General features: G+C 35.9%; 1 protein-coding gene across 9 annotated transcripts in view; it reads left to right on the top strand.

Annotated features, from left to right (window-relative positions):
• The window catches only part of how (protein held out wings), a 235,059-nt gene extending 222,479 nt beyond the window's left edge, over positions 1-12,580 (top strand). For all 9 annotated transcript variants that reach the window (XM_045753206.2, XM_045753057.2, XM_045753563.2 and 6 more), the window contains one exon: positions 7,067-12,580. The gene's annotated coding sequence lies outside the window, so the exon portion shown is untranslated. The remainder of the gene's footprint in view (positions 1-7,066) is intronic.
• The last annotated feature ends 763 nt before the right edge of the window (positions 12,581-13,343 follow it).

Raw genomic sequence — 13,343 nt, 5'->3', positions numbered from 1 at the left:
GAGTACTCACCATGCCCATTTATGAAGTGTCGTAGACCCCTAGGTGTGGCCGGTCAGCAATAATATAATGAGTGCAGAAATAAATATACGTATATACAGTAATGTTCAGAGATGTGTACTCCCACGTGAACAGACACATTCTTACCAGACTCGTCCACAGTAACTGAAGTTCCATTGCACATATAATTTTATATTATATATATATATATATATATATATATATATATGTATATATATATATATATATATATATATATATATATATATATATATATATATATATATATATATATATATATATATATATATATATATAGTCGTACCTAGTAGCCAGAATGCACTTCTCAGCCTACTATGCAAGGCCCGATTTGCCTAATAAGCCAAGTTTTCCTGAATTAATATATTTTCTCTTTTTCTTTCTTAGGAAATGATAAAGCTATCCATTTCATTATGTACGAGGTCAATTTTTTATTATTGGAGTTAAAATTAACGTAGATATATGACCGAACCTAACCAACCCTACCTAACCTAACCTATCTTTATAGGTTAGGTTAGGTAGCCGAAAATGTTAGGTTAGGTTAGGTAGGTTAGGTAGTCGAAAAAACATTAATTCATGAAAACTTGGCTTATTAGGCAAATCGGGCTTTGCATAGTAGGCTGAGAAGTACGTTCTGGCTACTAGGTACGACATATATATATATAATATATATATATGTCGTACCTAATAGCCAGAACGCACTTCTCAGCCTACTATTCAAGGCCCGATTTGCCTAATAAGCCAAGTTTTCATGAATTAATGTTTTTTCGTCTACCTAACCTACCTAACCTAACCTAACCTAGCTTTTTTTGGCTACCTAACCTAACCTTACCTATAAATATAGGTTAGGTTAGGTTAGGTAGGGTTGGTTAGGTTCGGTCATATATCTACGTTAATTTTAACTCCAATAAAAAAAAATTGACCTCATACATAGAGAAAAGGGTTGCTTTATCATTTCATAAGAAAAAAATTATAGTAAATATATTAATTCAGGAAAACTTGGCTTATTAGGCAAATCGGGCCTTGAATAGTAGGCTGAGAAGTGAGTTCTGGCTACTAGGTACGACATATATATATATATATATATATATATATATATATATATATATATATATATATATATATATATATTATATATATATTATATATATATATAATTTTATTTTAAATATATAATATATTTTATACCAAATGGTTGTTTTTATTAGTGCAAATAAAGGAACTCACTTTCGCTAAATATTTTCATATCAAAATAATTTTTCCCTTTCCCTATACTGAATGCCTGTCCAAAAATGCATAAATTCACTATGGAAATCTTTGATTATTTTATGCTGGAAATTACTTACGGGAACGAAAGCCTGCAGTTGCATCTGGCTTTCTGGTCGACTCGCCAGTTTGAGCGGAAGCCCACAGTACAAAATAAATATGCTGTGGGTAGAGGGAAAAAAATGATATAAATTACATCCACATATACTTGATAATTTCTAGATTGGTCTGTGGTTGGGGGGTTCATTTTTATTTCAGTTCAGATTCTGGTTAATTTTTGTTTAAATCCCATCGAAGGCTCTTTCTTGATGAGAGCATTTGCCTTGCACAGGATGTCTTTTGTTAGATGGTGTTGATAAGACAGAAGTTTTAAGAAGAAAGTAGTAGTATGAGTAGATAATGAGCACTACATCAGTGTTGTGTGTCTGACCATTCTGACCTGCCTCACATTTTGGGAGTTGTCTGCTATATGTTTCCATTTATTGTAATTTAAGTCATTTTTAATTATGCTTTAAGAAGGGTAGTTAATAAGGACTGTGGTTGCATCACCACTGAAAACTGGGACCCAAGAATATATTGTGGTCTCTTTGTTCTGAAGTACAGGTCACAGCTACAGGAGCCCAAAGTATCTGTATATCTCTGGATCTTTGAATACCAATAAGTCATGAAATAAATTGATGAAGAAAAGTAAATAATGCTTTTCATTCCAAGAAGACAAAAACAAAGCATAAATAAGGATTCTCCAACACCATTAAGTGAATAAGAGTAATACAAAGAAGAAATAGTCATCCTTAGAAAAGTAAAATAATGTAATTAATCACCAGTTGCATAAAGACAACTAACCAACCTCGAGGTATTTGTTGGGCCGTAGTCATGACTAACGTACAATCCTGACTAATGGTCTTAAGGCCGTGTGTGCTTGCCTGAGGAACCAGCCAGTAGTGGGGACAGTAGCCGTAGAATAGTATGTTGAAAACCTTCTATCTTTGACTCGTTATCTTTTATGCTTCTGGGTTGAGCTTTCTTTCAGTGACCCATACTTTCAAAGCCTTCTTTTTTTTTTTTAAATCATTCATCCATCTTTTTCACATTCATTGTAATATTTATACATAAAGAACACTAAGGTGATATTCCTGGTTTTCACAATTGACAAGTTAGTCTCATTCAGAGCACCATTAAATTCTTTTACGTACAATATAGTTTTATAGTAAAAAAGTATAGTATTTTTTATAGTATAAAAAGTTATAGATTATAATGTTTTTCTGTATACAGTATACAACTGTATATATATCTTAGATATGTTTGGCAGAATTCTCATTACTAAAGCTTTCAATGTATAGCAAAAGCTCTATGAAAGCTGCTGTATTTATTAACATTTCCAAGTTCTGAGGTGGTGCCAGCTTTACTTTATGAATTAAACACAACCCTCTTTAGCTGCTCGCTAAGCATACAGAAAATGTTTATGCTAATTTGTTTGCGAGTCTGTTTATTGGGTTAGAACATTGATTTTGTATCGATGCTTGAAAATTTATGTTCTTGAGTGTAGGAAGGAAATAAATTTGCTAAATGTTGGGGGTGCAAGGCACTTGCCAAGTTAATGAAGATTTATAAAGATTTATATATTTTGCACCTATTTATGATCAATACATGTATATTATGGATATATGTACATGTGTACATGTATATTATGTAAGGGGTGATAGAAGAAAATATACGAGTGCACAGGGGAGCCCCACAAGGCTGCCCTTGGGTGCTTGCTATCCCCTTCTTTGAGGCTGAGGGGTCCCTACAAACACAACAGAAGTGGCACCCTATATAAATGAATATAATACAATAAATTTCTATCATAAATTGAAGTGAAGTTTAAGAATGCATCTTCGACTTAAAGTGCAACTTGTCGGTAAAACTCATTTTCAGTTTGCAAAACTACTTATAGGATGCAGTATTGATTTTATATAAAAATGTTCAGAAGTTTGTTTGAGTATACTCGCGCACAAATTTTGTCAACATTGTAAAGTAGGATGTGTCAATACGTGTCTCCCAAAGTTTATGCTGTAAATATTTCAGGATTTTCTTTTGAGGAAGGAAGGGGGCAAATGAATGACTCTGTAATTCTATGGAAATTGATGCTTAATGAAATTAATGTTCATTCAATAAAATATTTGTGAACCATACCTTTTCAGCAGAGCCATAAATTGTAGGCAGTGCAAAACATTAAAAAGCTTAATTTTTTAACTTTTTATTAGTTTAAAACATAAGTTTTGATATAAAATTTTCGAAAAGTCTCTTACTGAAAAAAATGTCAGGAGTACAAGGTGCGTCACCGTGACACACGCACAGTGGTTGGAGAAACAAAATTGTTACCTAGGATCGAATGATGCAACAACAAATGTATTGCAAAAGTGTTGGATTGTTTTCTTGAAACATTTGTCTTTTTACAGATACAAACTTTATTACATAACTATGCGCTTCTTCCAGTAAAGTATCAAAGTTTGCTGCAAATGTTTTCATTTTTTCTTTTTGCTTTAAATTTTCTTTTTGCTTTAAATTTTCTTTATTTTCATAATGCTCATAGTTATACAATATTTGCAAATAAAGCACAAGTTGTGCTCATACCCACCTACATTCCTAAAGACTTACCACTAAAGCTTTATATTCAAAAACTTCTTACAAGCTGTACTAATAATCTTTGTATCCCAGTCCATCTTAAGAGCCTGCACAAATACCACCATTTGCTCTTAATTGTAAATAACTGAATAAATTGGTTCATGTGTAAATGTTCACATGGTGTACATGTATGTGTGCATTACTGTATACATGCACCCAACAATACGCACAAAACATATGCATGATTATAAATGACTAAACCCTCCTATATACCCCACCATCATTAACATCAGAAAATATTTGAATACTGCCACTACTGCCAGCACACTCTACTTTACCCCTTAGCCAGCACCCTCTGCTCCTCCCCCTTGGCCAGCACCCTCTGCTGCTCCGTCCCTTTGGCCAGCACCCTCTGCTCCTCCTTCCCAACTGGCCAGCACCCTCTGCTGCTCCCTCCCTTTGGCCCGCACCCTCTGCTGCTCCCTCCCTTTGGCCAGCACCCTCTGCTGCTCCTTTTACCCTGGCCAGTACCCTCTGCTGCTCCCTCCCTTTGGCCAGCACCCTCTGCTGCTCCCTCCCTTTGGCCAGCACCCTCTGCTGCTCCGTCCCTTTGACCAGCACCCTCTGCTGCTCCTCCCCCTTGGCCAGCACCCTCTGCTGCTCCGTCCCTTTGGCCAGCACCCTCTGCTGCTCCGTCCCTTTGGCCAGCACCCTCTGCTTCTCCTTCCCCCCTGGCCAGCACCCTCTGCTGCTCTGTCCCTTTGGCCAGCACCCTCTGCTCCTCCTTCCCCCCCCCCCCGCCAGCACCCTCTGCTGCTCCCTCCCTTTGGCCAGCACCCTCTCCTGCTTCCTTCCTTTGGCCAGCACCCTCTGCTCCTCCTTCCCCCCCCTGGCCAGCACCCTCTGCTGCTCCGTCCCTTTGGCCAGCACCCTCTGCTCCTCCTTCCCCCCTGGCCAGCACCCTCTGCTGCTCTGTCCCTTTGGCCAGCACCCTCTGCTCCTCCTTCCCCCCTGGCCAGCACCCTCTGCTCCTCCTTCCCCCCTGGCCAGCACCCTCTGCTGCTCTGTCCCTTTGGCCAGCACCCTCTGCTCCTCCTTCCCCCCCTGGCCAGCACCCTCTGCTCCTCCTTCCCCCCCTGGCCAGCACCCTCTGTTGCTCCCTCCCTTTGGCCAGCACCCTCTGCTTTCCTTGCTGCTTCCCTCCCCCCTGGCCATCACCCTCTGCTTCCACCCCCCCCCCCCATTACCTGCTTTTTGCCTTACTTTTTTCAAATTGTTTTCATTTCATTATACCAAGTCCTTTGCAACACTGCACAATTTGCTTACAAATAAGCATTGTATATCTAATATATACTGTACATTATACATAATTATTAATTACCCAATCACAGTTCAATGGGGCGGTGATACATTTTCCTAGAGCCAAGTGAGGGAAGAATATAATGAAAGAATATTGTGCATGTTAAAAAAAAAAGGCAACTCCTTCATTATATCCTTCACATTAGTGTAAAAGACATGAGGTATAAACACACACACAAATGCATGTACACACACATGAGCACCACATAAAAGATTCTCAGAGGAATTGATAGGATAGATAGACAGTTTATTTAACTCTGGGGCACAGGTAGAAATAGTGTTCCCAAATAAGCCTTAGAGGCATTAGAAAGAACTCTTTTAGTATCAAAGTAGTTAACAAATGGAATGCTTAGGAAGTGATGTGGTGGAAGCAGACTCCTTACACAGTTTCAAATGTAGATATGATAAAGCCCAATTAAGAGGCGGGACCAAAGAGCCAAAGCTCAACACCCGCAAGCACAACTAGGTGAGTAACACACGCATGCTTGCTTGCTCACTCACTTGCGCACACACTTGCACACATGCCCGCACGCACAGAGTGAGTGAGTGATCCCACCGGCCAAGGTGTGCAACATACACACACAATTTCCTTACCACCTTTTCTTATACTTTAGCATTTACTTTTGCATATTTATTTAATTGGCTCAGGTGGCTCATTCTGCCAAAGCCATTAGTATAGTTAACAGCAGATATATATTTTTTTTTATGTTTAACATTTCCCGCTAGCTTATTTTCTTTACTGGTAATTATTACGGTTAGTGTTATTTCAGTGCGAGAACGGTGCATAATATTTGTCCTTGTATAGCTGAAAAACACACACCCAATTATCATAGATATGATCAGCTTTGGCTGTAGTTAGTGTAATTCATATTCTAATTGTCAAATTTTCTTGTACTCAAAAATCTTGTAAGTTTGTTTTATCAAGTACAGTACTGAACTTGTAATTTTATACTAGTCACTTTCAGAATACTTTTTATTACAATGTGTCCAGTTCTAAAGTCTTTAGAGAGTACACTTAAACTTCCAATTTTATTATGTGTATGTTACTCAGTCTTTTTTATTTTAACTCTGATTTTTAATGATTTTTAAGAGATTAAATTGCCAAGATTTTAATTGACTGTCTTTGATGACTGGAGTAGTGTGTTTATAGTAGTAGTCTTTAGTTCAACCCATGATGTCTTGCTAACAATTCTTTCATAATAAGGTTATAAAAGAAAATATCTTCAGCACTGTATTGTTCCTGAAATACATCATTGTTATGGAACTCAAGTTAGACTTAAGGTTTACTGCCTCATTTGTATTGGAATATTTCATTGTTAACACAAAACAATTAAATACTGTCCGTGTTCATTATCATTCCATAACCTCACTCAGGACACACGACTGTATTTTTTATACACATCATTACTTCTGTAGTTATTCCTGCATTCTGTTTGCCCTGAACTATAGGGTACTGCTTTCTATCTTTCACCTATCCTAAATCCTTTGCTGCCTGTTCATGGCTGGCGCTGTCACTCACATGGCGGGGTGGTTCCGCATGCATGTTGCCAAGCAGGGCACTGTAGAGCAAAACTGTAGGTGGGCACTGTACATATATACTGCAGCTTTGTGTCCTCAGCCAGTGGGTTCAAGGGTGGTTGATGCAGTGCACCTTCACGTGTAAAGTTCATAATAATTATTAATCATAATAATATTTAGATTATTTTGCTGGGGCATCCTGCACCAGTGTAATGTACTAACATTCGTTTCTCTTTTTCTGTTAACTCCCCTCTGGCTCGGATGATCCTGGTCCCTCAGCTGACCTGGCGCGTTGCTAACCCGCCCCGGGCTCCTTCTCTTGTGTCCCTCGTGTCACTACTGACCAGCACTGAGGCACCACCACCACCACCACCACTCCACCACCACTCACCCTAGGACACACCACTAACCGCGCTGCGCTCTGGGTGCTGCTGCATCGCCCACCCAGCTCCACGATCGTTGGTACGTGCCCTCTGTGCAGCTTAATGCCGCCCAAGAACAAGGGCAAGTTGATGACCTCTTGGTCTTGCAGCTGCCACACTGCCGATACGTGAATAAGGGCAGGGCTTGCTACCTTCTGGGCGGGCACAGGGAAACCTGTGCACATTTGTGGAGGCCTTGGTGCCCACTTGTTCCTACTGCCTGCCCATGGGGCATGACAACATCCAGTTTGTCAACTAAACTTTAAAGTACTAACTTGTGTAGAATTACTAAATAGCACAACAAAAACCTCCTTTACAAAGTTCAAAGCATTCCTAGGGTGGAACAATGCTCAGAAACAGGCAGCTCCTACTTCGACTCTCAAGTAACAGAAGTGATGAATCAGTGAGGAAATTTAGTATATTTGTATACAGCGTAATGAAGTTGTTACTCGAGACTGGTACTATATACAGTGTGCATTTAGAGATGGTGCTAATGTTAAGCTTGGTCACACAGCTTTATCGTTAGGGTCTTTGTGTTGTTGGTGTTATATCTTTATTAAATAGAATAGCAGATAGTTGTTTAAAGAATCTCGATAGCTTCTATTACAAAGTGTCATATGACAGGTTTGAGCCTTTTTATAAGCCTCATTTTATGCGAGTTATTGGATTGGTAACCTCTCATCCAATAACAGATTACCAAGTAATGTTGTCAAGATAAAGCTAAAGTGAAGGTGCAGCTTATTTTGAATTCCAGTGTTAAGTAAATTTTTTAACATGGAAAATCTTGAAAGTATCTAGAAAATAATTTTACGAAGGCATCATAAAATTGTAAAGCAAGTGCAGGATATGGTTATGATACACAGCTCATTAATGGGGATGAGATTAGAGAGCATCTTGTACAAGTTTACTTAAGAGCAGTTTGTGTAGACAGTAATAAGCATGAAACTAATATAGACAACTTTGGTCCCTAAATCATGTATGGTACAAGCTTGCTGATATAAAGATTGATATGCCATATATATTACCACTTAAAAAGATTTATAATTTTAGCATAAAGGTTGGTTGTCCTGGATCAAACTTTCTAGATTTAACTGATTATTAAATAGGAATGTTCATTTGATATAGGACATTCCTCTTATTATTGCACGTTATTCAATCATTTTTGCCTACGTTGTGTTCATTTATAAGCCCAAAGAAAATGCACATACTCATTTTAAGACATTTCTTTCACTCAAGATTATTTTTTTGTGCACGTTGAAGGACTTGCCTAAAATAAAAATATAGACACTACCATACCACAATATTTTTTAATGAAATAATTCAAATTTTAATCCAAAGATATTTGCATAAAGTGTTAGGGGTAAATTAACACTTTGAAATATAATTGCAAGCTTTAAAGCTCAGTATTTTACACACAAATTTTCCTTTAAGGAATATATGGCAAATATTTTGTGCTTGGAGGATGAATGGTAAAATGTGGGGTATCTTCACATAAACTGATTTATAAGAATTGTTTTTGTTAAATGTTAATGGGACAATTGAATGTACAGTATTTGAGAGAGTAATCTAGAAATTTTGATCCAGGGGGACTTATTCAAAGTAGGATTCCCAGAAAGAAATTATATTTATTAATTTCAAAACTGTTAGGCTCGTATATACATATTTTAATATTAGTTGAATATAATAATAATAATAAAAGTGCCTTTGTTTATTTTTGGTCTTACAAAGACTTCAAAAACGCTATTTTGAAGCCTTCCGTATACACATTACGTCAGTTCCCCAAGTGCCTTCTATAGTGGAGCCTAGTAGACCTCTCAGATAGTGTTTAATGTGCCAATAGAAGTTAAAATGTGCCACAATATGCAACTATATGCCTTAAGAAGACTCAAATGGCAGATCTTCTACTTAAGAATGGAGTGGATGCCATGCTGTAGTATTTTTTAGGGGTTTGATATTGCTGATTGTATGGCAGTTAATGAATGTTATCAGGTGAAGGTGTGACACTTGTGTACATAGTTGTTCATCATCTCATAACTGTACTTAACCATTTATTGTACTTAAGCATGAACCTATGCAATGACAAGTAACTGAAGTGTTGTTGGGGTAGAAAGCCTAATGTACGAAGGTCATTTATATTTTTAGTTTTCCCATTGTCGCCGTTGTTTGTGCCATACTTGGATGTTTGGAAAGCATCCAAGATTCGCCTTCGTCTCAGTATGTGCAAATATTATCGTAAGTAGTTGTACTTACCAGAATTATCACAAGTAGATTTAAGTAGTATGTATTATGCATTAACATCAAACCATTATAGGGTGGAGGTTCCTTTTTCATTACTTGTGGATAAGCCGTTGTAAGCACATGTGCCAATTTCCTGCATAGGATACAAATTCAGCCTTGTTAAATAGCCTTCTTTTATGTTGCCTTATCTTGGTTGTGACTTCCTCAGAGCTCTAGCTGCTCTAGTTCAATTTTTTTCATGCATGTAATTGGATGTACTGTATACTTATGTGTACTCTGATTATCCTAAAAGTGTTCATTTTAACATAAGTGAAACAAAATGTTTAATCATTTATGCACAAACTCCCTATTCTATTATTTTCATAAATATGAAGGCTCCTTTTTTGGAATTACAGTACTCTATTTTCATTTTATTTTTCATTTTATTATATTTTTCATTTTTTACTTTAATTTATTTTTCTTACTGATTTTTCTTTTTATTAATTTTATTTTTCTGGTGCTACTCCACTTAAGTTAGCTAGTGAGGAGAGCACAGTTGCCATCTGCCCCATTCAGAGGTACTTAGTGCCGATGTTGACCCATCTCCAACCTGTCTACAGTAGTTTCAGTTTCCTTAGAGCAAGGCTGTTACTGAACAATGAAATATTCCAGTAATATCTTACTGACTTGCATATTTAATTAATTTCAGTTTTATCTTGACTTTATGCATTGAAATTGCTGAAATCATTTATGGTTGGTGTGGGTACAACATTTCATTAGCATTGAAATGTAATTCTACTTGTCACCTTCAGAGGTGGAATTCTTTGGTGCATCTGAAGCATTGTCATTGTTGCTCATGACATTTAGTTTCTGAAAATGTAAGTGATAAAAACTTTATACTTCTAAATGAGATGATATTAGAGACAATCCTTGTTTTTATCAGTGTTCCAACTTGCTTGGAATAAATCTGAATGTGAAATCATTGTTAGGAGACTAACTGTCAGGATTTTCATTACATAAGCTTACTTAGGAAGAAATTTACCTGTAAATATATTTTTAATATTAACTCAATTTAATCATCTAAACCAAAATTTAGATTAATCGAGAAGGCTTGTTACTGACAACCTTGGGAATGGATTTACTGAGACAGTGAACTACTGATGCAACATACAAGCTGGACAGTGCACTTTAATCCTCCTCAAGATGCAGAATGTATTTCATTTTATAATCTCCTATTCTCTATAATATAAAATGTTTCGTACAAATCCAGCGTTTAACTTGCCCTTCTCCACCTTCCTCAGCTACTAAGATACATATTTAGGAGATGCATTTACAACTATGTTCACATCTCCCATCCAAGTTCAAACCTTCAGCAGGCTGCCCCAAAACATACAAATTCTGGTGTCATTATTCTTTTAATGTGTACATTCCATTTACAGTATATAGATATCACTGACATCAGAATACTGGTATATATACGTATCATGGTTTTTAAAGCTCTCATCAAAGTGCATCTCCCTGATATGGCCCTAATTATTTAATGAACTAATATAGGAAATTCAGCAGGTTAATAAACCGCTGTATATGCATGCTAGCGCTCTGATGCTTCAACTTGAAAGACTTTAGTATTATCCTTAAAGGCTTGGACTGGTAGTCTCAAAAGTTAACTAATCTTAATACTAACTTTAAAATATTGGATTTACTTCTAAACAGCGTAAGTTATTTGCTATGAATTATATTCCCTATCTTGTCTTGAGTAACTTTCACATGTACATTTGTTTGCATAGTCACATTAATACCTGACCAGTACCTGTTTAGGCTATATGATTTTTTTTTTCTATAAATATATCATTATATTTTGCATTACACACACACACACACACACACACACACACACACACACACACACACACACACACACACACACACACACACACACACACACACACACTATATTTTCACACGCATACACATGCACACGCATACACATGCACACGCATACATATGCACACGCATACATATTCACACACACACAAAATATAGATATATATATATATATATACAGTAGATATAATAAATTCTTCACAAGTTTGATAAAAATTTTAAAGTTTTTATTCGTATGTCAAGGTAATTTTTATTTTTAGGGAGGGAAGGGGGATTAGAATTTAATATTTTATATTGATGAATTTTTTTTATTTCATCAAATAAAATACTGTACTTTACTAAACATGCATTAGTATTTTTAAGAGATCATGCACAATGATTCTTCAAACACGCATCTTGGTGATGATCATCCCAGCTCCGATAGATCTACTGTATTTCATTATGATATCTATACTTCAGTTGAAACTTACGGGGTAGGTTGTCAACTTAAACACACATTTCTAGGTTCCATAAATTCTTACATGAAAAATGAATTAAGGCTGGCTTAGCCTACTTACATGGAGTATGAAAGAAACAGGAAGACGGATGTCAGTAGAAAGATCATTGCTTCAATCTTACATTATGTACTCTAAAACAATTTTTTTGTGCCATAAGTATCTTGGGATATTTTATTACTACAGAATAGCAGGCTACACTATGCCAAATGAAAAATTCATAGATAATTTTAATTTTATTTTATTTGTTTTTCCTTCCTCTTGCTTTTAGTTCTCCATTATTAATACTTGCCTCACTTAAATAACACATTTAGTATTTGTCTACAGTTTTCTATGCAAGTACTAAACACTTAACATACTTCGCACCTTTGTTTTTTCCACTCCTGAATATACTCTTTAATTTTAATATTTATTTTTCATAAAAATTTCAGTAGCTACTTGCACTATATTATGCTGTTACACGCTCATGTATCCGGTAAAAATTAAAGAACTTCACTGCTTCGCCCAACAAATTTCACTACACATGACAATGATTGTTATGCTTCATAGCTTATATAAAACTTAAGTCACTTTCTATTCATTTAAAAGAACAAATTTCTTAATTCACTATTCACTTCATATTTCTGAAAGCATTTCCAGATATTAAATCTTGCAGATATTATATTTATATTATATGCTTTCATTCGACAATCATACCTCACCCACTTCCCTCCACAGTCACAACCCCTTAGGCTTTATTTATTTTTATAAAAAATTAAAATAAAGAATTAATAATGGATTTTATTTTTCTATACGTTATATATTCCTTCATAAAATGGACGAGTATAATTTTACCAATATAATTGTCAAAATTTTAGACATTATTTAAAACCTTATTCAGCAATAATATGTAAATTTCAAGAGGAACTTTATCCAATATTTAAAAAATGAAAAAAAAACAAATAATTTGGTAAATAATTGTCTTACCATTAACTTTATGCAGTTATCTTTTGTACCTCATAAAATTTTTCCCACGTGCCAATCACTTGCAAGATCCTTTGTATGAGTATTGAATTATTTGGAGAGTTCCAAATTATGGAAATAAGGAGAATTTTTAGCTTATAAGTTTATAAACTGGGTAAGGGAAAAGTAGAAAATATGCAGTATTGTCTGCATTACTTGCTTTTTTTTCCAAGTTGAGTAAATTAAAAACATTCATTTTGAAGCTCAAATATGTGAATAAGAGTTGTGGCCGAGAATGAGAAAAGTTTATTAAAAAAGGCATAGTGTGGTGGGGGAAGTATCATGTTGCAGCAGTTGGAAATTTAAGTATTTTGCTAGAAAGTTTTTATTCCCATGTTATAAATGCTGTCTATTACAACCCAATGGGAATTAATGCTAAGGTAATATTCAATAGAAGATCAACAGTTATTTAATTGTAGTCATTTACCCAGCATTTTCCCCCTCAGTGGGTAGTTCCATGTAGGGGGCTTTATGTGCACGAGAGTAGGTGGGGGAGGTTCTTACTCCCCTTTCCTGCCTGTTGTCATGGTACCCAAC

The sequence above is a fragment of the Procambarus clarkii genome, chromosome 1 (genome assembly GCF_040958095.1).
Source record: "Procambarus clarkii isolate CNS0578487 chromosome 1, FALCON_Pclarkii_2.0, whole genome shotgun sequence".
NCBI classification, from domain to species: domain Eukaryota; kingdom Metazoa; phylum Arthropoda; class Malacostraca; order Decapoda; family Cambaridae; genus Procambarus; species Procambarus clarkii.
Note: the sequence above shows the minus strand (reverse complement) of the source record. Positions and strands in the feature narration are given on the sequence as shown.